This window comes from Zingiber officinale, chromosome 3A (genome assembly GCF_018446385.1).
Source record: "Zingiber officinale cultivar Zhangliang chromosome 3A, Zo_v1.1, whole genome shotgun sequence".
Taxonomy (NCBI): Eukaryota; Viridiplantae; Streptophyta; class Magnoliopsida; order Zingiberales; family Zingiberaceae; genus Zingiber; species Zingiber officinale.
In genome coordinates this window covers 18784715-18810628 of record NC_055990.1, presented here as the reverse complement: position 1 = coordinate 18810628, position 25914 = coordinate 18784715, and positions in this window count along the sequence as shown.

The following is a 25914-nucleotide window of genomic DNA, read 5'->3' as shown; positions in this document are numbered from 1 at the left end:
ATAGTAACAAGTACGTGTACTTAGTATTTATTTCTTTGACTTATCAAAGGGTGAGATTTAGCTCGATAAATCAACATGCCCGATAAGTAGGTATATGATATTATTTATAGTGTGTGTTGCTGATTATAGAAGGAAATTGTGTCCTAGTAATCTAGGTTGATGATGCCCCCAAGAGGAGCTCATAAGGATTGTCATGTAAACCCTGCAAGTGGACTTACTCCGACATGATAATAAGGTTGAGTGGTACTACTCTTGGAGCTAGATATTAATTAAGTAAGTTGTCAGTAACTCATTTAATTAGTGGACATTATATATCTTAAACACAGGGAGACTAACACACTCATGATAAGAAGGAGCCCAAAATATAATTTGGGATTGGTGCGGTAGTTCAATAATAATTCTTTAGTGGTATGAATTATTATTGATGAAATTAAGTTGGGTGTTCAGGGCGAACACGGGAAGCTTAATTTTATCAAGAGACCAAAACCAATTCCTCCTCTCAGTCCCTATCGTAGCCTCTTATTTATAAAGTACTATACCCACTCATAGCCACCTTCTTACCCATCTTATGGTGGCCGACCAAGCTTAGCTTGAAGCCCAAGCAAGGGTCGACCACATTAAGCATTAGATGATTCAAGTAGTGGTCGGCCCTAGCCTAGAGCCCAAGCTTAGGTGGCCGGCCACATCATAATAAAAGGATTTTATTTTTTAAAATCATTCTTATGTGGAAACCATGGTTTTAAAAGAGAGTTTAAAATTTAAATCTTTCCTTTTATAGCTTGCTACAAAAGATTAAGAGAAAGGTTTGAAATCTTTCCTTATTTGTAGTTAAAAGGAAGATTTTAATTTTTGATAAAACTTTCCTTTTTTATAACAATGTTCATGATTTAAAAGAGAGTTTTAAAATTAAATCTTTCCTATTATAGTTTCTTCAAAAGATTAAGAAAAGATTTGATATCTTTCCTTATTTGTAGATTGAGAGGAAGATTTTAATTTTAAAGATAATTTCCCTATTTGAAAATCATCCACATGTTTTAATAGAGAGATTTTAATTTATAAAATATCCTTTTATAAACAACCATGAAGGGAAAAATTATTAGAGAAATTTTTATTTTAAAAATTTCTGGAAACAAATAAGGAAGTTTTAATTTTGTATTTAAAACTTGCCTTATTTGGAGCACATGAGGTGGTCGGCCATGATAAGGGTTAAAGGAATTTTTAATTAAATTTTCCTTATTAGCCAATGGCAAGGAACATAAGGGAATTTTAATTTCCTTATTTGCCAAGACTAAGTATTATAAAAGAGAGGGTAGAGGTGCCTCACCTCATAGCACATATTCTATTGGTTTCTCTCTCTTTTCTTCCTTGGTGTGGTCGGCCTTATTCTTTTCTCTTTTCTTCTTCTTGTGGCCGAACCTCAACATCTCTTATAGCTTTTGTGGTGGCCGGATTAATATTTTGCTTGGAGAAGAAGAGAAAGGAGGCTTTGCTCTTGCATCCCTTAGAGCTTGGTTGGTGGTCGAGACTTACAATTTCTTGGAGAAGTTGCTTGGCCGAAACTTGGAAGAAGGAAGAAGAAGGGCTTGGGTGGTTCTTGTCTTGGAAGATCATCGCCCACACGACGTCCGAGATAAGAAGAGGAAGACGGTAGAAGATCAAGAGGTTGTTGCATACAAAGAAAGGTATAACTAATAATTATTTTCCGCATCATACTAGTTTTCTTTGTATAGTTTTTGAAATACCAAACACAAGAGGCATGTGATTCTAGGTTTCTGATTTGTTTCAAATTTGTGTTTTCGTTGTTTTTTCAAATTTGTGATTTGATTGTTCCTTTTGGTTAAACCTAGGGTTATATAAGGAAATTAAATATTAGATTTCATTGAAAGCCTTTGTCTAGGAAATGGTGGATGCTCCCATACCTAAAAAGACCTAGTGCCTCGCCATGTTTAACCTAGAAGATGATTTCTGAAATTAATATTTAATTAAATTTATAACATGGGTGGATTTAGATCAATAATGTTAAGCATCGTTTGCGATCGAAGGCTAAACCACTAAGAACAGATAAGTTAAATTTGGAATCGATAATATTAAGTTCCGTTTGTGATTCCTAATTTAATTTCTAAAGAACACAATAGGTTGTTAGTAAAGGTTCAGGACTTGTACAAAATTTTTGTACAGGGAAATCAGTATGATATTCTGTATAACAACCAACAATACTAACCTCTAAATCTTTTATAATATAATAAGAATAGACTATCAAAATCCACTTTAAGTTCTTAGAAAAGCATTTAGAGTATATCTGTTAGATATATGTGAATGGAGAAAAGATAGAAGAGGCATGGAGCTTCATTGTGAATGAGACATTAGTCCCATATTGGGATATTCAAGGCATGTTGTTTAATTTATATTGATTCACATGCATTGAGGATGTGAACAAATGCATGGAGAGAGACTCTCTCTCACGTGCAGGTGCGCAGGGGGTGCAAATCCAAGGTCCGGATTGCACTGAACCATGTTGACTCGTGTACGGGCACGACCTGGGCGCGCCACAATGTCAGACCAGTCGGGGCAAATTTTACCCAAGTGGAACAACCAACATTACTGTTGATCCTGTCTGAGAAGCTGACCGCAACGGAGATCCGGAAGAAAGAAACCCACCGTGCTGATGAAGAACAACGCTGATAAACCTCGATCCGAGAAACCCAAAGCGGATCAAGAGAAAACCAGAACCACCGAAGGAAATCTGATAAGTAGGGAGGAATCCCAGTCCGAGGGGGAGAACGCAAGACTTCCCAAGCTTCCAAGACCCCCTGCACACAAGAGACCAGCCAACACTATCGTCAGTGACCCAAGACCGGGGTGGGAATCCCTGGTTAGGCCCTCTGATGCTCAAGTTAGTGATCTCTCTTGATGTGAAGGAAGAAGAAAGAAGATGAACAGTAATTAGGAAATTAGGGTTGTGAAAGTACACGATGATGTGAACTTACCTAGCCAACGGAGAGGATTCCCCCTTTTATACCACTTCATATAACCTCCGTAATCATGAAGTGGACCCCGGTTTGTTAAAATTCGTTATGAGATGATGTCAGGTGTGTACTTACGAAAGATGATTTTTAAGGAATCTTTTTTGTACCACAGATGTACCTTCTTTGTCATTTAGCACCTGCAAGATAACCTGAAAGCATATTTCCCGCCGAAAAATATATAACACCTGTCATGAATTATTTTATATAACACCTGTCATGAATTATTTTATTTGACACCTCCTTGTTATGTTACAAAATAACAATAAGCTGCCTTTTATTCAACATGTTTCTAAGACATTGATTGAATGATCTTTATTAACTATCTACTTGAAAGAACATTCCTGACCGATATTAATCTATCCTTATCCTAAGGGTATGTAACGACCGATGATGACCTACCTTTACCTTGAAAACATGTCCTGGCCGATATTATTCTACCTTCATCCAGAAGATATGTCTTGACCGATATTGGCCTACCTTTACCTTAAAGACATGTCCTGGCCGATCTTGTTCTACCTTCATTCGGAAGGTATGTCTTGACCACTATTAGCATATCTTTGTTCGGAAGATATGTACCGGCCGGTATTGGCCTGTCCTCCTTCGGCAAGGTATATCCCGACCGATATTAGCCTATCTTTGTTCTAAAGGCATGTCCCGGCCGATATTGGCTTATTTTCATCCAGAAGGTATGTCCTGATCGATATTATCCTACCTTTATTTGGAAGGTATGTCTTGACCACTATTGGCCTATCTTTGTTCGGAAGATATGTACCGGCCGATATTGTCCTGACCTCTTCGGCAAGGTATATCCCGACCGATATTAGCCTATCTTTGTTCTAAAGGCATGTCCCGGCCGATATTGGCTTATTTTCATCCAGAAGGTATGTCCTGATCGATATTATCCTACCTTTATTCGGAAGGTATGTCTTGACCACTATTGGCCTATCTTTGTTCGGAAGATATGTACCGGCCTATATTGGCCTGTCCTCTTCGGCAAGGTATATCCCGACCGATATTAGCCTATCTTTGTTCTAAAGGCATGTCCCGGCCGATATTGGCTTATTTTCATCCAGAAGGTATGTCCTGATCGATATTATCCTACCTTTATTCGGAAGGTATGTCTTGACCACTATTGGCCTATCTTTGTTCGGAAGATATGTACCGACCGATATTGGCCTGTCCTCCTTCGGCAAGGTATATCCCGACCGATATTAGCCTATCTTTGTTCTAAAGGCATGTCCCGGCCGATATTGGCTTATTTTCATCCAGAAGGTATGTCCTGATCGATATTATCCTACCTTTATTCGGAAGGTATGTCTTGACCACTATTGGCCTATCTTTGTTCGGAAGATATGTACCAGCCGATATTGGCCTATCCTCCTTCGGCAAGGTATATCTCGACCGATATTAGCCTATCTTTGTCCTGAAGGTATGTCTCGGTCGTTACTGGCCTACCTCCTTTGATTCTTTCTTCCTTTTCTTTCCTCATCTGGAGACCCATAAAACCTAACCCATATCAACTGTCATTGGTCTCAGCTCTTATATAAGGAGACTACGACCACAGGCAAAAGACACGAAAAGCTGAATCTCTACCTACGTTCCCCATCTCCTCTATCGTGCATTTCTTGCTCGATGGAGTGTCTGTGATAGCACAGCCAGAGGTGGGGAGAATCTGTTTCAAGGAAACTGCGTTCGTCGAAGGCCTCGGTTTAATCAGTTCACTCGTCCGATCACTTTCTAGGCTTCGCTAGGCATAAGCCTTCACTCAGTTCACTCGTCCGGCCGCTTTCTAGGCTTCGCTAGGCAAAAGCCTTCTCTTCGCTCAATCGGCCTTAAGTTTCAATCAGTCGGCCTCTTCGCTCAGTTGGCCTAAGCCTCTACTTTCGGTCGGCTGCCGCTTTCTAGGCTTCGCTAGGCAGAAGCCTTCTCTTCGCTCAGTCGGCCTTAAGCTTCAATCAGTCGACCTCTTCGCTTAGTTGGCCTAAGCCTCTACTTTCGGTCGGCCTTAGCCTATTTCGCCCAATCAACCACTGTGAAGCCTTCTTTCAGCACTTGGCATACATCATCCCCTGCTGCAACCTGAGATTATCAGCTCAGGTCATTTCAACAAATAAGTTGAATTTATTTTATGTAATTTAAATTCAACTAAGTCTCAAAAAATCTCCGACAATAGATTGTTCTTGCTAACAATAACTAAGTCTCGATTTGTTATCAATTCACTAAGGTTATTAAGTCCTATGATTAATTCCTTTAGCTTGGTATGTAGTTGAGCAACCATTTCTCATGTAATTCCAGAAATTGTTGAGTTGACTTCCGAGTAGATCTCTTCTAGCTAGTTTTCCTTCAGAAGTGCCTTCATGTAATTTTAGAAATTTCTCCCAGAGATCCTTGGTAGAATTATAGGCACTGATTCTATTGAGTTCCTGAGTTAGTAGTACGCTCAGTAGCTAAAACTCAGTCTTACCGTTGGTCATGAAGTCGATCTATTGCTTCTTATTCTATTGGTGCTCTTCCTTTTCTTCCTGCTCATTCTTAAGTACTTTGAAATCATATTTAATAGTTAACAATATATCAGAATCTATTTTGAAAAATACCTCTATTTGACGTTTCTAAAGAATGAACCCCCCCCCCCCCTCGAACTTTAGTGGGTGGATATATGCTTGATTCGGTCATCTTCCTTGTTTCTTTAGTCAACAGTTAGTCCTTCTAAGATAGTTGAGCTCTGATACAATTTGTTATGATCGATGGATCAGCTAGAAGAAGTGAATAGACTGCAAATTAAAATTTAAACTTCTCTTGCTAACTTATTTTTAGTAAGGGCACACTAATTAATTAATACAAGAAATAACATAAAAAAGAAAGTAAGAGATTCAATATTTACTTACAATCTACGTGGTTGTTAATCCAAGACTATAGAAAGCACTATCAAGCTCTTTCTTTGACAAGGTCGAAGGCAGAGTAGCCCCTTATAATAGTTGGAAGCTTAAAATAAAATTACAAAAGTGAGAAACAAGTGTGTTACATTTCCAACTAGCATTAGGGCACTATTTATTACCCACTAGTCGAAGTAACCATTTGCTGACGTGGCACATCTAAGGTGCCTCAATTGGCTGGAGGAGCCTCCATCTAACTAAACTTTATCCATGTTGCAACATTCATTTTGTTGAATTGGCGAATTGGAGCTGACTCAGTTCATCAAAGGTGCCTCAATTCGGCTGATGTAGAATCCACTACTTATCTCCGCGGCATTGACTCCAAGTCTTCGAAGGCGCCTCGAACAATTGAAGTCTCCTCAAGTCATATACATGACAACATCTTATCTGGGCATTAAAGGTGCCTCAAGCTATTCAAGGTGCCTCGAGTCTTCAGGTCATCAAGGTGCCTCCGTTCAATCATAGGCGCATTGAATGGTCAACTTTCAAGTTGATCATTTTCTGACTTCGCTCGCTTAGGTGATGATCCGACCATTCAGAGTTGAGCTCACATAAACTCAACTCCAGCCTTCTCCTTGAGCAAAATTCCTCTAGACTTCTCGCCCCTCGGATGCACCACATATGTCCTTCTCACTCCACCAGTATACTCTTTCACAGCTCCTCGTCCTTCGGATGCACCGAGCCCATTAGCTCCCTTCCCATCCTATCCTTCTCATTCGCTATGTCTTCTACTCAACTTCTTGTGTTCCTAAGTTCCTGCACACTCAGACACAAGGCATCAAACACACAGGATCTAACTTAACTTGGTTGATCAACATCAAAACTAACCTGGGGTGTACACTCTCGACCATAGCGTTCCTAGTATGTAGCCTGCTGGTGATAAGAGTTCTCAAAGGAAGACTCATATATATGATCTAGGATCTCACAATTCTCAAGATTTTGCATCACCTCCACTAGATGTTAGGTCAAATCTATGACTTATCTCTATAAATCCTCAATCAACATTATGTCATGAATCCTATAATTATAGTACTTGGATTCCTCAATTGGAACCTGCCTATTGTTACAATTTGTAATTATGACTATGATGACCTTCCATTGGATATGATCGACTTTTATACCAACTGACACTAGACAGGATAGTGATTATCATATGAGCTAATGAAAAGGAAGATTTGAGGAGAATACAAGAAGAGAAACCGTATAAAACAAAGAGAAGTTTGTCGTTCTCTAGGTTTTACCCAAAAAAAATGAAACTTTATTAAGCATAGAAGATGATTTCTCAACCAGCTAAACAGGTGTTTATATAGACTATAAATCCTAAGACTCAAAGAAAGGAAAGAAATTCTAATATATAGATCTCAATTTCTATCTTATAAAGAAAGAAAAAAAATCTTATAAAAAAAAGAAAAATTCATAACAGAAATCTTAATAGAAAGAAATTACCAAAATAGGATATTTATATAGACAAACTCTGACCTATAAATGCCCGACATACCAAAAATATTCTAAATATCATAAAAATAGAAATGACTAAAAATAGAAAGAAAAAATGTTTAGATCCTTTAAAAAGGTCCTAAATGGTATTTTTTGGGTCTGAAACTTAGAGGTTATGGGCTCCCCATAACAAATGTAGCTCTTTAAATTTTGCACACGTGAACCTAGACAGAGTTTGATTCCAAGTCTTGAGTCTAAAGTTATAACCCATTGAAGATTAGGTACTCCTATGTTGGTCTTCCATCAGATGCTCACTGTATTGAATATCTACATATGTGCATCCCATTTTTGATTCAGGATCTTTATTTAGGAATATGTATCTAGATGGAACATTATTGTTGAATAGAAAGGGAAAATGATTTTTTTTTCTAATTAGGTTAAATGTATTTTTCTTGGTATGAGTAATATATCAAAAGCTTATATATTATATAATCCCGACACTAAAAAAATGTTCTCAGTCATGATGTTGTATTTGATATAATAAGACACTTGGGGTCATGGAATAAAAATGGCATTAACAAAAAACACTCTTATAGATTTTGATGATAATGAAAAAGTGTTGCGACTTCCTATAGAGGATAGACAACATGAGAAAATCATTAAAATATTTAATAGCATATTAAAGTCCAATTGAAGTCGAATCACAAAGGATACAATGTGTTCAAAGAAAACCAATATGGATGTGTAATTATGAAATGACTTGATCAAGGTGATGATCCACTTACACATTTTGTTTTGTTTTCGTAATGTGGCTTTCCTATCTTTGAAGTGACACTATGTGAATTTTGTTGATTGAATTTACCACTGTTTACTTCGGCAATAATTAATTATGAAGTAACATATGATAATCAACTTCGATATTAAAATTGATGCAGTAAATGTTATTTTAGATTTTGGATGTTAAAAAATATGGGTCTCACTTCTAATTTTAAGTAGTATTTTACTTAGTAATATTTATTCAATGAAGTAATAAGCCACAAAATAAAATTTATTATTTCTAAGTGATGAAATAATAAGCTTAAACTTGTTAAAATACTTTTCCCTTCTGTAATAAGTTAAATGGGCTAACATTTTTCCACCTATCCCCATTTTGCTAATATGTTGGTGAAATTTCAACAATTGAATAAAAATATAGAGTTAAGTGATCTTTCTAAAGGACAAGAGACAATTGGTGTAAAGTAAGTTTACAAGACAAAGTTAAAAGAAAATAATGAAATTGATAGTACAAGGTACACTTGGTAGCAAAGGGCTATAAGTAAGAGTTTGATGTGGATTATAAAGAAGTTTTTACTTTGGTAGCAAGAAATGATATAATTAGATTGGTGATAATGATGATGACTCAAAATTCATTGTCTATCTTTCAGTTAGATGTAAAATCATCATTCCTCCATGGAGATTTAGAAAAAGGGATATTTATCGATCAACCTCTTGGTTATGTGAAATTTGATAATGAGCATAAAGTTTATAGATTAATGAAATATCTATATGGATTAAAAAAGGCCCCACATGATCGGTAAAAATGTATAGAAACTTATTTTTTGAATGAACGATTTCATAAATGTTCTTATGTACATATTATCACTAAGATTGAACATTAAGGGAAAATGTTAATAGTTTGCTTATATGTAAATGATTAATCTACATTGGAATAGTATATCTATACTTGAATTTTTTTTAAAAAAAAATCTATGATGACAAAATTTGAGATGTCTAATCTTAATATGATGCATTATTTCCTTGATATTGAAGTGGTCAAGCTTCTATTAAAATTTTTATTTCTCAAAGAGGGTATGTATCAGAAATCCTAGACAAATTTTAAATGAAAGATTGTAATCATGTAAACAATCCATCTGAGTTTGGAGTGAAGCTACACAAAAACATTAGAGGAAAGAAGATTCAGAGTCATACTTGTGTTCGATGGGGCCTAAAGCGAATAATAAAAAGTGACCTTTTATTGCTATAAATAATAATAAAGTTCAGTTTACAAATAACATATATACTAAACACATAAATAAACTAAAAATAATATATTACATTAATAAAAAGTTAATAAATATTTATAATACTTATATAAACACTACTCATCTAGCTATTTTAGAGATAAAAATATTTATCAAATCTGTAAAAACTAATTTTCAGATTATTTCTTTCTCAATCGATAACATTGCTAGTCCATTTAGTGTATCTTGTGACACTGAGACTAATGTGGTGGTTACAGGCAACGACAAGGTGGTAGGTAGCAACCACCACACGATTATGTCACAATTCTCACAAGCGGCTGGTGTAGCATGCAACAACCACTATATCTCGGAGCCGTGAGAATAGGATTTAGCAGCCATTTAGGGTCCATGCCTTTCAATTTTTTGTATAATTAAAAAAAATGGACCTTTCCTTGGGTTGGGCCCTAAGACAGTTGCCTCCTTGGCCTTATGGAAGGAACGACTCTGAGAAGGTTGATGTAACACTTTATAAACATATAATGGAGAGTTTAATGTACTTGATCACAAGAAGGCATGATATAATGCATATTGTAAATATGATTACAAGAACATGTATTATGATAAAAAATGCACCTCTTAGTTATAAAGAGAATTTTTTGGTACTTGTAAGGTAGTAAAGAGTTTGAGTTGTTCTACGAAAAGAGAAAAATATTAGATTTATTTAGTTTTACAGATACTTATTATGTAGAAAATCTAAATAATTGAAAAAGTACATTTGGATATATTTTCATATAAGGGTCATCGTGAAACAATATATTGTTATATTATTATATATTATTATCCACTAAAGCTGAGTTTATTAACATTTGTGTTTATCAAGCTATTTGGCTAAAGAAAATCTTTAAAGAATTATATTCCATAGAGAATGACATACAATAGTTAAAAAAGTTTTCTAAAAATTTAGTACTACATTGTGGCAAAAAAAAAAAAACCGAATACGCTTGCCCCTAGCACCCCCGCCAACTCGTCCCAGGGCCAACATGGAAAAGGTAAATCACGGGCGGCTACTAGCTTTTGGAATAGTGACTAGCACATAAGGGAGACATTTATGATCGGCTTTGACGAGATTCGAACCCCAGACTTCATTGTGGTAAATTACTCTTAAGGAATCTCACAAATGATGAAATCATTAATCTTTTTAAATGTAAAAGTGAGGATCAAATTCCTGATATACTAATTAAGTCTCTTAATTTTTTTTACATTTCAAAAGCTCAGAAAATTACTTGGTATTTTACTTACATAGAGATTTAAAATTTAAATTCATATTAAACTGATTGCTACATTTAGAATATCAATTTAAGAGAAGAAATGTTGATAAATTTAGGGGGTGTTTGGTTTAAGGGAATAAGAGCGGGGAATGGGAATAACAATCATTGATTGTCATTGTTGATGTTTGGATTATAGGAATGAAAATACAAATAAAGGAATGAATCCTTATAATTGGGTAATGACTCATTCTCATGTCTCCCCCGTTCAATGAGTCATTACTCTAGTTTCAACAAGGGGGCTGGGGGCGAGCGTATTCGCCTTTTGCCACAATTACTCTATTTTCAACAATCAAAATATTTCCTTATTCTAAAAATACCTTTGACCAAAAACTAAAATTTTCCCCCTTAATATCAAATATCAAATATCAAATATCAAAATATATTTATTTAATTTTTCTTTTATATTACTTTCTCTTTCCTTATTATCTCTCATCATATTTTCTCTCTCCTCATTTTATCACCAACTTTCTCTCTCCTTAATCTCTCTCATCGCATTTTCTTTCCTCTTTTCTTCTCATTACAATTTCTTTCTCATTACACTTCCTCTCTCCTTAATATATTCCATCACACTCTCTTCTCTCTTTTTTTCCCATCACACTTTCTCTCTCATCATACTTTCTCTCACCTCAATCTCTCACATCACACTCTCTTTTCTCTTTCTTCTCATCACACTTTCTCTCTCAGCATACTTTCTCTCGCCTCAATCTCTCACATCACACTCTCTTTTCTCTTTCTTCTCATCACACTTTCTCTCTCATCATGCTTTCTATCTCATTACACTTTCTATCTCCTCAATCTCTTTCGTCACACTCTCTCCCTTTTTTTCTCAATACACTTTCTCTCTTTTCACACTTTTTCTCTCATCATACTTTCTCTCTCTTCAATCTCTCCCATCACATTCGCTTTCTTTTTTTTTTATCACACTTTCTCTCTCATCATATTTTCTCTCTCCTCAATCTCTCCCATCACACTCTTTCTTCTCATTTTTTTCATTACATTTTCTCTCTTTCATCCTCTCTCATCATATTTTCTCTTGCATCTTCTATCACCATGTTCTCTCCCATCACACTCTCTTTTCTCATTTTCTCTCATCGTACTTTCTCTCTCTTCATACTTTCTCTCTCATCATATTTTTCTCTCACATCTAATTTTTTCTCTTATTTTCCTTTAAGGGTAAAAAAAAAATTAATTTATTCCAACAGAAAATATTCAACTAATCAAACATTACTTTTAAGAATGATATTCATGCTCATAATCATTTTCATTCCATAATACTATGATTCTCATTCCAATTCTTATTCCTAAGAAAGAATCAAACGTCCCCTTAATATAAATATTAGTGAGTTAGTGGATAATATGTTGGTAAAGTGTGTAAATTAATGGTAATAGAAAATGTATCTAAAGTTGTGAATATGTAGTTGAGTTAGTGGAATGAGAGATAGTTTAATTATAAGCCGTCCTGTCAAGTCATCAATGTGTATTTGCTTTGGGAAATTATCTGAGAATTATTCTTCCATTACACTGATGCAAGCCTAGCTTTGAATCAAAAAATACATCATATCTTTAAAATTAGTGTCAGCATGACATTAACGTAAAACAATATTAATTATATTGTCGCCAAGTCCAAAGGGAATAAAGATGATAAAAGAAATAGAAATTCATTCTTTTAAATCAGTATTAAATATTTAATTGGCTGGATAAATTTTGCAATAGATTAAAGTTAATATTAGAGTCGAACCTGAATCATATTTCATGACTTCTTTTTCAGTGGTAAATATAAAAATATACATAATATATATAAAATTAAAACACCTTTATTATTTCATAAAGGTGACTTCTTTTTTTAATTAAAACACCTTTATTAGTTCATAAATTTAGAACAAGATATACAAACCCAATAATACATAGTTAAACAACATGAACTGGATTCATACATTTATACCCTACGTAGAAATTAAGTGTTCATTATGAGGCTTCATGCGCATGCACGTACATGGTAAGCGAGCATCTGCGTAACTGCGTTCAGGGAGCCGGCACGCCGGGGATCCCGGGAAGGGGCGGTAAGAACGGCACCGGAGGCAGAAGTGATGGCGTCGAGGGAGGCAACAGTGGGTTGGGCGGCAGAAGTGATGGGATCGACGGCGGCAGGAAGGGAATCGGAGGGAGGATAGACGCCGGCGGAAGCAGTGGGTTGGGCGGCAGGAAGGGGAACGGAGGCAGAAGCGAAGAAGGCTGCAGCAGCGAGGGCTTTGGCGGCACGAAGGGAATGGGAGGGAGAATTGAAGGCTTAGGCGGAGGCAGGAAGGCGGTCAAACTTCTTGCGGCGTGAGCAGAGGAAGCAGATGAGCAGAGGAGGATGAAGAGAAGCGACAGGATCGATGTGGCCTCCATTGTTGTTCTCTGAGGAATTCTATCGAGCAGGTGGTGGTTTGCTTGATGCAGAGAATTGCAGGGTATTTATAGGGAGGAGAATGGCGCGGTGGCGTTGCACAACCGGAGTAGAGGAGGAGAAGTCATGCAGGTGCTGGTTTATTCTATAATATCGTTTTTTTTTTTATATGAACACTTCTTTCACACGGCTGCAAACTGTGTTGATTAAAATGGACAATGACTCTTGGAAGTTGAATGATTTAATGGTCCATGAGATGAAATCTTGAGCTAGCTAACAAGAAAACCCCAACTTACGCACACCCGAGAAACACAGGATGAGGATGCCGGGTTTGCTTGAGCTCCTTTCATGTTTAAATTAGTGCAATACGGGAAAACAAGGAGGAAGAATAATATAATTTTTTTAAGTTATCTTTTGGGATAACAATATCTGCAATTTTTAAAATATTTGTTCAATTTAAGGTACATATGTAGCGTATGTCAAGGTATGCATATATGTATGGTATTGAAGAAGCCATTACAGTGTGGACTAGCGCTGAGAGCACCTCTAATGCAGGTTGAGAGCACCTCTAATGCACATGTGGTGGTGTTGTCATAATAAGATCTTGGGTTCAAATTTCGATAAAATCGAGGTAAATACTTTCTTTATGTGCTAGTCACTATCCTAAAGGCTAGTAGCCGTCCGTGATTTACCTTCTCTGTGTTGGCCTTGGGACGGATTGATGATGACGCTAGGGACGAACGTATTCATCTTTTGCCATAATAAAAGCACCTCTAATGCAGGTGTTATTGGAGTGTTATAAAACTCTTTTTTTATTCAAAGTACTGTCAAAGGGTGTTATAATACCCCACTAGGTGGGGATGGGCCAGTGCTGGTCCACCATGTTTAATTATTTTTTAATTTTATTTATTAAAAAGTTATAAATTTAAAATTTAAAATTGAGATAGATAAAACATAAAAATTTTTATTTAAATTCGGAAAACAGAAAAATTATTTTTTTAAAGTATGATTATTATTAAAAATAATAATAATAATTTAAATTTTTTAAATATATTTAAAATATATTTATTTAATATAATATAATTTTATGATGATGGAGTGGAATGTGAGACCCATAAATAATAATTGTTAATGTTAAAAAGAATGTGGGTGAAAAAGATATGTTGTTATAACGGTGATGTGGCAGTGAACCCCATGCTTTTTGATGAGGTGGTGGGTGTTATAATGATGATGCATTGTGGATGCTCTTATATACACTCCTCGCGATTCCGAGCGGACAAATCCTAATCCGAATCTGTCTCCGATTCTTCGATGTGGATTTTATCCACATGTCCCTGATCTACCGCTTGCTACCGTTGATGTCGGCTAACTGCATCGGTGGTCCCAATGCGCTTATTTGGTCTCCCCATCCTGGAAAGGAAGAGAAAAACTAAGAATGTGTTTACTTGGTACGTTTTTTATTTTTATTTTCTGGAAAACACGTATTTCTAGAAAATAGTATTTGGTTTATATTTTTTATGTATGTTTTTTTTAATAAATAGAATTTTCTGAACAAATAGAAAATATCAAAAAGTTATTTTCTATTTCGTAAAAAATACGTATTTTTTAAAAAATGAAAATAAAAAATACACAAATGTCTCTACGCACCCTTATATATCTAATTTGTCATAACTGTTGCTCGTGGGCTTCCTCTGGCCCAATAATTTTTTATGGATTTCTTTTTAATAATCTAGAGATTTGGACTTCCAACTCAATTAATCCCTGAGACCGACCTAATTCGTCCATCGGGTACATCTGAAACTCGTTTAGCAGTCACCATCTCATATTTTTCATCCCACTCAATTAAGGAAAATACAATGCAATACGTTGGAATTGAGATTTTAATCATGATGCTTGGGTAAACTATTGAATTCATCTAAGTATTCAGTTCGATCCCCAACTATGATAAATTTATAGGAACTTTTCCTCTAAATAACATGTGCAATTAAAAGATGTTGAACTTCTTGATCGCATATTGTAAGCACTTTTCTATTTACTCTTGTGGCCAATCAAAAAAAAATTATAGAATCGGATCGATCACTAAAACTAGTTAATGAAACTAACAAGATTTATTATTATTTTTATTTTTTTACTATTGAACATCTTGCCTTGCAGCATCTATTAAGAGATGCTCTATTTGATATCTGCATAATGTGCATCCCGATTTCCAATTTGGGATTTTTATTTAGGAATATGTGTCAAGATCGAACATTATTGTTGAATCAAAAGGGAAAATGATTTTTCCTGTTAGGTGAAAAATGCTTTTTTTAGCAGGAGTGGCCAAACGGACTACCCCGAAGGAACCACCATGGCAAGGAGTGGTGCCAAAGAATGCCCCAACGGTAGGAAGATCGAGCCCATGCCCCTGCCTTAGTATAGCAGGAGTGGCCTCCTACGTGGTAGGAAGAAAATCACAATAATGTCGCCCGGGGATATTGATATGATCGTAGGAGACCCGACCGACAAAGATTCCAACCAGGCGAGAAAGTCACGTGCTTGCCAATTGGAGATCTACGTGGTCAGCTGTAGCTAAGAGCAAGAACAAGAGCCCGAGATCAACTTTGGGTCTAGGGATTTAGAAGGGGTGAAATTGCCCCATGATGATACTAGAATAATTAAGATAATTATAGCTAATTATAACATTCATCTCACTTTTGTTGACGCAGACAATTCGGTCAACATTATCTTCAATGGGGTGTTCGAGTAACTGCAGATTGATAAGGGCGATCTCTAACCCATGATAATGCCTCTGTATGGATTCACAGGCAATGAGGTTCAACCGTTCGGGCAAATAAAACTGGACATCTCCTTAGGGGAGGAGTTCCTGATGAGGACACACCAATCTGTAGGATCGTAAAGCGCTAGAGGGGGGGTGAATAGCGGTCGTGGCTATTTCGTTCATTTTAAGTAAATACGCAACGGAATAACGAAAGAAAAGAAAACACAGCAATGCTAACAAGTCCAAGATTTTACTTGGTTCGGAGCTTGTGGTGACTCCTACTCCAAGGCCCGCATATAAGAGTGCTTTCGATGGGCAATTACTAATTAATCCGAAACAATACAAAATGCATGGTTACAATTATAGTACAAATAACTTTTAAATAAAATAATACCGACAACTTCGTATGAGGAAATTTCTAGAAGAATCGTCATCGGAGGTTTCGGACGTTGTGGAAGCATTTTCTGAGAAGCTCGTAGAAGCGAAAGTCGTTCGTTGCGTTGTTCTGAAGCTCCTAGTTGAAGCTGCTTTATAGGCTGTTCCAGGCGCCCGGAACCCCTCCGGGCGCCTGGACCATGTGGCTCAGCCACTCCGCGTGCGCCACATCATCTTGGCAATAACTTTTGAGTTTTGGGTGCCTGGAACGACTCCGGTCGTCCGGACCAGCTCGGGGCGCCTAGACCAGTTCCGGGCACCCGGAGTCCGAGTGCTCGGACCCCTTCCGGGCGCTCGGACCAGCTTTTTCCAGCCCCTTATTTTCTGTAAAATAAAGTTAGTCCAGATATAAAATAATATATATAAACTGAAATTTGACAGCCTCTGACTGTCCGATTCTGGCTTTGAGTTTCGTTGAAACTTTAGGTCAAACTGACGCCTATTGTTCCCTTTTCGGGGAACGCGTCCTCACCTACTATTCTCAGGAGAAGTTACCTATTGCCAGATTAATCCTTCAAACCAACTGGACTTTTGCTCAGCATCTGAAGCTTCCGGTCTTCATGTTGGACGTCCGCTCCATAACCCGCCCAGACTTCCACCCGGTTCGCGACACCAGGATTTCAACCTAGAGTCCTCAACTCTAGGATTTTGCCTGAATCACTCGACCCGCTAAGACTTTTCAGTTAGGGTTACCACCCCCTAGGAATTAGGGTTACCGCCCCCTAGGGTTTTCCACCTGCCTAACCGCAGTTAAGACTTTTCATCACCTAGGGTTACCACCTCCTAAGACCTAGGGCTACCGCCCCTAGGGTTTTCCACCTGCCTAACCGTAGCTAGGACTTTTGCCTAAGACAACATAGAAATTTCCTACAAGCTCAATCAATCTTGTTAGATCACAAGATAATTTAACTATGGACCCTTTAACATAATCAAAATCTAGGTTCGATCGTCGAATGCTTCCCGCACCAACACGATCAACCTTTATAGTGGCGGATGTGCCCTTAGCATATAATGTAATATTAGGCCAACCAATCTTAAATGAGTTCCAAGTGATCGTATCAATATTTTGCAAAAAATCAAATTCTCCATGGATGATCAGGTCAAGAATGTCAAAGGAAACCAACTAATGGCACATAAATGTTATACCGATTTCATCAAAACTAAAGCTCGAGCATTACTAAAGATCTAATAGATGGAAGCAGACACTAGGCCGGAAGCGCCTCCGAACTCGAGAGTATTCTTGCAATGAATTAGTGTATCATGTTAAAAATTTTCACTTAATGAAAATACAGGTGAGTTTATCTCAAAAAAGCCTCATGTTCCAGACTCCAAAGTCGTTCGGTCAGGTTATAAGCGAGCATATTCTTACGCCATGTTCCAGACTCCTGAGCCGTCCGACCAAATTATAAGAGAGCATGCTCTTATGACATATCCCAGACTCCCAAGCCGCTCAACCAGATGATAAGCGAGCATGCTCTCACGCCATGTCTTAGACTTCCGAACCATCCAGCTGGATTAAAAGCGAGCATTGCTCTCGTGCCTATATATATTCCAGACTTTCGAGCCATTCGGTCGGATTATAAGCAAGCATTCTCTCGTACCATGTCTCAAATTCCCAAGCCGTTCAGTAAGGTTATAAGCGAGTTGGGCCAAGGGGCGGCCCATTTGGCGGTCCCTTGGACGGCCCAACTGGCGACCCATTTGGCGGGCCCTTGGCGGTCCCTTGGGTGGCTCAACTGGCGACGCCTTATATTGTCTACCGACGACCCTCGGTCGTGTCGTTACTCACTAGGTCTTCCCACCCGTGGCCAGTGGATTTTTGCCTTCCCCAGGATTCGAACTCTAGACCTCCAGGCTAAGTACTAGAGTTTATGAATCCTGGTAGACAAGTGAGTGGCGGTCGACGACATAAGGCGTCGCCAGTTGGGACGCTAGTTGGGACGCTAGTTGGGCCGCCCAAGGGGTCGCCAGTTGGGTCGCCCAAGGGGCTGAGGGACCGGGTCGTTACATCACCCAGAGCAGGTGCAGCGGGAAGGCATGATTGCTAGGAAGTCGGCAAGAAGATTGGGGTGGGAAGCCAAATAAAAAAGTACGTATCCCTTCAAACAATCCCTTGTAAAGGAATCTTATCAAACAGGATAGTGTTAGAACGGATGTTGAAAGACCTTCGATTATTTGTTGAGGGTAGAAAATATAATGAAACACTTAAGAGGTTAGCGAGGCCCCGAATAAGTGAAATACAATAATGGTGCCACATAGAAGGCTAATGGAGTTGGAGACTAATTATTGAAGAGGAATGTAGAAATTCTGGCTTATCTCAACAAAAAAAGATAGGATAGGAAAGCGTAGGCTGGTCAAGACTTACTCCTTGAAAATAGTCACATAACTAGTGGGGGAAGATGAGGACGGTCTTGGTTGGTAGGTATAATTATATGCATAGAGCGAGGATGTAAGTAAACCAGAGGTCATCTAAGTCTACCTCATTAAAGCTAGAAGAAAGAAAGGTGTACTACATGTTGGGGTTGCAAGGTTACAAAAATAGTCCCACATTAAAAACACATAGGAAAGATCATGGGTTTATAAGAGAAAATATATCTCCATTGGTATGAGGCCTTTTGGGTAGAGCCCAAGAGCAAAACTATGAGAGCTTAGGTTCAAAGTGGACAATATCATACCATTGTGGAGATATCTAAATTTTTTTCAATCCTATAATTGGTATCAGAGCCCGGACTGTCAAAAGGTTTAACCGCCGACTATGTACAAGAGCTATGGTTTGATTGAGCCATGTGGGTATAATATTGACTTCGAACAAAAAAAGTGGGGGCTTCTATGTTCGGATCAAGAGGACCAGACACCAGGCAGGAAGTCCTAGTTGCGGCTAGACAAGGAAGTCCTAGTAGGTCAGGTGGATCGAGGGGTAGGAAGACCTAGTGGGTCGAAGATCGGACATGGAAGCCTGTGGTCCTTTCTTTGAGGGGGAGATTGTTGGGGTTGCAAGGTTGCAAACATAGTCTCACATTGAAAATACATGGAAAAGATCATGGGTTTATAAGAGAAAAGATATCTCCATTGGTATGAGACCTTTTGGGTAGAGCTCAAGAGCAAAACCATGAGGGCTTAGGCTCAAAGTGGACAATATCATACCATTGTAGAAATATATAAATTCTTTTTGATCCTACACTACACACCTGAAACATTCATGGCAAGGTTCGAGGGAAAAGAGCAAAGTAAAACAAAGGGGAGGAGAGTTAACCAGAGCTTGTAAAAGCAGGGGTTAGAAGGAAGTAGAAGAAAGAGCATTAGGGTTATAAAAGCAACCCTACAAGTCCCCTTTTAAAAGGGACCGTTGGATAGGGGTGATTAAAAGTGGGCTAATTACCATGACCATGGGATTAGAAGGTAAATCATCATAAATCTAGAAAATTGTGCACCAATTATCATGTCCGATGAATGAGGTTATTAGACATGCATCACCAATAAGAGACATACATTTATAATGGATGTGACAGACAAATCATTATTCTGAATCACCCACACATGCATCAAGGTGAATTTTTACTTGTCTTTAGTGATTAAGTCATTTAAAGGCCAATTGGCTTTAATTCCGATCGAGGTTTTAGGACCTCATTCTGCTCGTCTCTTATTCCATCCTTACTGCATATTTGATTGGCCTAAGGGCCGATCGAACCTTTGTATAGTATCAAAATTATCTAAAGTAGTTGATTTTAATACCGGACGGATTTAATTCCGGGTGGTCCATGAAGGTTACATCCTTACCTAAGCAATCTTTATTATACATCTGAATGGCTCAAGATCCAGTTGAACCCTTGATGTTTTGTTACGTGAGTGGTTAAGTGTCTGGACTTCTGAGTCGATCAGTATATGAGATGAAACTAGAACACTTCCACTTAAGAATGTGGAATAGTCACAAAGATTTGAAGAAGATAGCAGCATTACACAATCAAGCATACGTTAATAGGTAGATAATATCTAATTACATGGAGAGAAAGTTACAAGAAGTTTTTCTTGCCCATGACTGGGGCTAACATAGGAAACATGTTACAAAAGCTTAGGGAAGAGGTCAAACAAACATTTCTTTACTAACTATTGGCAGTCCAAGAACTGAGGCAGAGGTTCAAATGCTAGGTAGCCCCCTTCTCGAAGTTGCATAATGGCTCCCTCAGCCCCAACAAGGAATTCTTCGTTAATGGAGGTGACAATGAGTTGGTTAAAGTCTTGTGATTGGAGGAGGGCCACTTTCCTCGTCTCAAACCGTTTATTCTCCCCCTCTTGGTAAGCGGTTAATTCCACCTAGGAGGCGGTTAGTTCAGAGGTAAGTCTCGCCAGCTCGGACTTAGCGGTAGTTACTATAGAGTTGGTGGCCTCTAATTCTGCACGCAGAGACTTTAGCTCAACTCTTTGAACGCCCAAATTTTATTGCTGTTTGGATGCCAGTTGGATTTTGGCCATCAACTCTGACTCTTTGGCAGTCTTCTCTATGGCGTGAGTAGCCCTTAATCCATCTAGTTGGGCAGAGATACTTTGGACTTTAGTAATTTTTTCATCTAACAATTGGCTACTACTTTCATTTGGCGGGTTGTCTCCGAGCAAAGCATATCTTTCGCAATCTTCAGGGTAGCTTCTGATTTCTTCGCCTGCTCTGTCCCAACTCTCATTGACGCCTGAGCTTCTTGAAGTTGGCTCTCTAATTCGCTCAGTCGATTGAGTTGTGCAGCGGAGGCATACATAGAGCCAGCTTTTGACAGACGCTCTTTTAAAGCCTCATTCTCCCAGGACAAAGTCGTCAGTTTTTGCACCAGGCCTATACCTACTCCCCATTGCTACAAAATAAACAACATAAGAGATGTTTGAAATGGAAGATAAATGGAAAGTTACAACTTACCATGGTTAAATCGTGTGAATACCCATCGTCCATCTCTGTTGGTGTGTGCTCCTCTGACCTGCTCATTGCTAGCTCCCATGACTTCATTAATTGGCCCCTCAGCAATATTCGATTGCAGACTGGTCTGAGGGCCATTGGGGAAGATATAGTTTGAGCGGAAGGGAGGTTATAGACTGCTGAAAATTAATAAAGATGTTTTGCTCACTAGAGGAAACTTCAGCAGGTTGTGCTTCAGTAAGAGGGGTGATAGGAAGTGCAGATGCTAAACGTGAGATAGAAACTGGAGAGCCTCTTGGTTGAGATGTGACCTCTCATGCTAGACTGTTAGAGGGAAGAGCGGACAAAGTCCACTCAGAGGATTGAGTTGAGATTTCCTCCCGATTGGTGTAAGACGGGGCGAAAGTACATTGATCAGAGACGATCACCCCTCAAGAACTTGGGTCGAAGAGATGAGTCAGTGCCTCTTGCGCCTCCTCTTTGGTAAGGCCTCAAGATCGGAAGGAGAGTCTTCTAGGATAGGGAGAAGGTCCAAAGGCAACTCCTCTTCCGTCACGGTTGTTGTATTGGATTCAGCCGCCCCGCTACTGGATACCTCGCTAGTAGGGACGGCTGACTGTTGCACTTGCTTGGCCAAAAGCATTAGCTCCCACCGAGCGAACTCCTCATCTTCCAATTGGATGTGTTCGAAGACCAAGGTCTCGAACAAAGCTTCCATTGCATAAAGCAAAAAAGACCTTAGTTAGTGATAACATAATAGACAAGTTGGTAAGGCTTACCAAAGGAACAACGAAGCAACGCTCAGACAAGGCTTAGTCTGAACAAATAAAGCAAGCCCTCTTTCAGCAACTTCGGAGCATTGAATTGTAAGTTGACAACTTCTTTGAGGCGGAGATGAAGGTCGGATCTCATTTAAAGTTCCCAAGGTCTGGAATGGAGGAAAGGATGGATTTCTATACAGTCAGCCAAGAAACAAACTCAGGTATTTGAACAAAAAAGAAACAAGATTTTCATTCCTTATTTGAAGAAGGCAGGTCCTTTAAGAGCACTGTCTTGGGACGAGATTGGAATAAAAAAACCCCGACTCCTATTTATCCAGGTAGAAAAAATAATAGAAGTTGCGAGGAGTTAGGGGAATGTCGTATAGGCAAAACAAAATAAACATTCCACACATAGTGGGGAAGGCGTTCGATACAAATTGTTGGAGAGGAATGTTAAAATAGAGGCTTATCTCAGATAGAAAACGGGGGATTGGGAAACACAAACCAGCTAGAAGTTTGTCTTTAAAGAAAGTAATATAGCCAGGAGGAGGGCGATGGGGATGATCCTAAGGGGTCGGGATACTAATGTGGTAGTCTTTGGGGATTTCAAAAGAAAGGCGAAGCAGCTCTCGGTCAGCGTTATCAAAATCAGAATGAGTGAAGGTGTACCAAGGAGCGAATGTTTCCTGTGCCATGAGGAAATATGAGGAAAACAGAGGAAGATCACGGGAGGAACTTACTAACAATGGTTACAAGAAGGTCGTTGATGGAGATCGTTAGTGGAAAGGTCAGAGAAGATAAAGTGCAAATGATTGGTTTCCTCATCACTTAGGATTTTTAAACAGAAGTCATGAGCTACTTTCCAATCTCAATCATTCTATCAAAACTGCCTACTCACTTATAATTGTTAGATTGTAAAGACGAGAGGATCGTTGGTCCGTATGAAAAGGTGTACATCAGCTGCCGCTTTAAAAAATGAGGTAGTGGAACATGTGGCGCTTATCCATAAATAAGCATTTATGATAGACAAGACAATCACATCACTACGTTGAAAAATATCTTCCCGCATATCATTGGCGCATTACTTGTCTTGTCAAAAGCTTAGCATATATCTTTCTAAATTAAAATTTGATCACAATATTTAAAGTGGGAGTGGGAACAGGGCCGAATGGTCGGATCAGAGGCACGTTTAGTCAATCGAACCAATAAGTTGGGCGATCAGACTAAGATAAGACTTGGGTCCAGTAAGTCGGCTACAAGTCTCCTTTGACTAGATTTGAAGGGGAAGCTAGTGATACGGGATGTTACAAGCAGACCCAGAGGTGACGTGGAAGTCAAAGTTAATGTGAGGTGGCGCCAAGGTATCACCCTCATCAGGGCTTAGCCCCTCACTCGACGCTAAGGCCTTTGGTATAAGGATGGCTGACCTAAGAGATGGTCATACTTGAAAGATCCAGTGCTCCACTTATAAGAAACTGACCGGCGCATAGTGTTGGTGTGGGAAACATCCGACGATCGAACCCAGGTTTTGATTATGGCAAAGGAATTCAAATTTAAGATTATTTGTGTTCTAATGTGCTTGAATGAGGTTACAGGAAAGTCCTAACTGCGGTTAGGCAGGTGGAAAATCCTAAGGGGTGGTAACCTTAGGTCCTAGGGGACGGTAACCCTAGGTGAAGGAAAATCCTAAGGGAGGTAACCTTAGGTCATAGGGGGTGGTAACCTAAGAGGAGACAAACCCTAAGGGGCGGCAACCTTAGGTCCTAGGGGGTGGTAACCCTAGGTGGAGAAAAATCCTAGGGGCGGTAACCCTAGGTCCTAAGGGGTGGTAACCCTAGGTAGAAAGTTCAGTCGGTCTGGAGGATCGAACTGACAAATAGGTATGCTCTCCTACGTGGAGTAGGTGAGGACGTGTTCCCCGGAAGAGGGAACAATAGGCGTCGGTTCGACGTAGGATTTCCGGTAGGAAATCTGAAGTCAGAACCGGACAATCCAGAGACTGTCAAATACTCTTTTTATTATGTTTATTATGTGCTAACTTTATGTTGCAGAGTATTTTTGGACTAACATAACTTGCAGGTACTAAAACATAAAGTTTGCCTCGGATGAATAGTATACGAGGCGCCTCCATGGAGCTTAGAGGCGCCTCAGGTGCAAGGCAGAAGAAGTCTGCGCAGCAAGCTTGGAGGCACCCTCAAGAGAGGCTGGGTCGCCTTGGATGCTAGGCTTGAGGCGCCTCCATGGAGCGATGAAGGCGCCTCCATGCAGGATAAGCAGTAGGCAGTGAAGGCTTATCGCAGCGCAGGAAACGGGATAGGTTTTAGCGTTTGAGGTGCCTCCATGAGGCATTGGAGGCGCCCTCAACGGCCAATAAAAGCACATCTCGACCAGCAGCTAGAATTATCTTCTTCCAAGCGATCTTTCTGCAACCAGCTGCTAACGAGAAGTTCCAACGAAGCTACAACTTGACGCCGATGACCCGGAGCTCAGAATTTGCCATCTTTCTTGTCGTTGGTATATTTAATTACTGTATTTACTTGTATTTTAAATTGTAACACTTTAACGATATTATAGTTGTTGCCCACCGAAAGTAATCAACGATCGCGAGCCGTGGAGTAGGAGTCGCCCAAGGCTCCGAACCAAGTAAATACTTGGTGTCCCTTGTGCTTGTGTTTGTTTTTATTATTCCGCTGCTTTACTCAATAGTTTTTCCGAATCCGAAATGCGTGAAAGCCACGAGCGCTATTCACCCCCCCCCCTCTAGCGCGGTCTTGATCCAACAATTGGTATCAGAGCAGGGTTGCTCTGAATTGGAACAACTACCGTTCGAGCATTTTTTCGTCGCTTTCTCGTTCGTTTAGGGTTACGCCTTCCGTTTTTCCCCTCCAAAACTGTTTTCAAAAAACTCACTTTCATCTCTTCACCACTTATTAGTATTGATAAAATATCACATTTAGTAAAATTTGAAATAATATTTTTTTATATTTTTTTAATAATATTTTATTATTTTATTATTTTTTTTGAAATTCATGAATTCCTATTTCCCGCACTACTAATCCAAGACTAAGTCTTGGAACAAGTTTTATTATTTTTGTTTTGCAAGATTCCTTCTAAATGGCCTACGAAGATGGGTACAGCTCCACATGCCTACCACTCTTGTCCAGCGAAAATTTTGGTTACTGGAAAGACAAGATAGAGCACCAACTGAAAACCCAAGTGGAGATATGGACCATAGTCCAGATCGGACTCATTCTCCCCACTGAAGAGGGTGTACCCATCACCTGTGACAAGTGGGATGCACAAACAATAAGAAAGTTCGAGGCAAATGCAAAAGCAACATGTACTCTCCTATGCAGACTGACAAATTCAGAGTTTGATCGAGTTGGAAAGTTCAACAATGCTAAGGAGCTTTGGGAGAAACTGCTCAAGCTTCATGGGATTCCTTCAAAGACAGAAGTCGAACCAGACTTCGAACCCGAGTACAAATCTCCAGAGTCAACCTCCAAACCAGACTCAGAAGAATCGGATCAGACCGACTTCATAGCACTAATGGCCAAAGAAGAGATTGCTGAATCTGAGTCTAAATTTGAGACGGCAACAGTCAAGGGGAGGATCCTGTCATGGATCTGAAGGGTAAAATTATGAATTCAAATTGTAAATTGCACATAACTTGTTTTAAGTGTAGGGAGAGAGGGCACTATAGAAACAAGTGCCCTACTCATAAGATTCGGCCGGCACGATCGGAGGAGAAGGAGAAAATGATCAGGAAAGGGAAGAAGCACATTGAATGCTCTAAGTGCAAACAAATGGGTCACTACAAAAAATAATGCCTAGAAAGAAGACCCAATAATCCAGGGAGAGAAATCAAGGTAAATAAATTTACATTATATGAAAATTCAATCTTTTCAACACATGTCGGTATTCTAAATAATCCTGCTTGCTCTAGT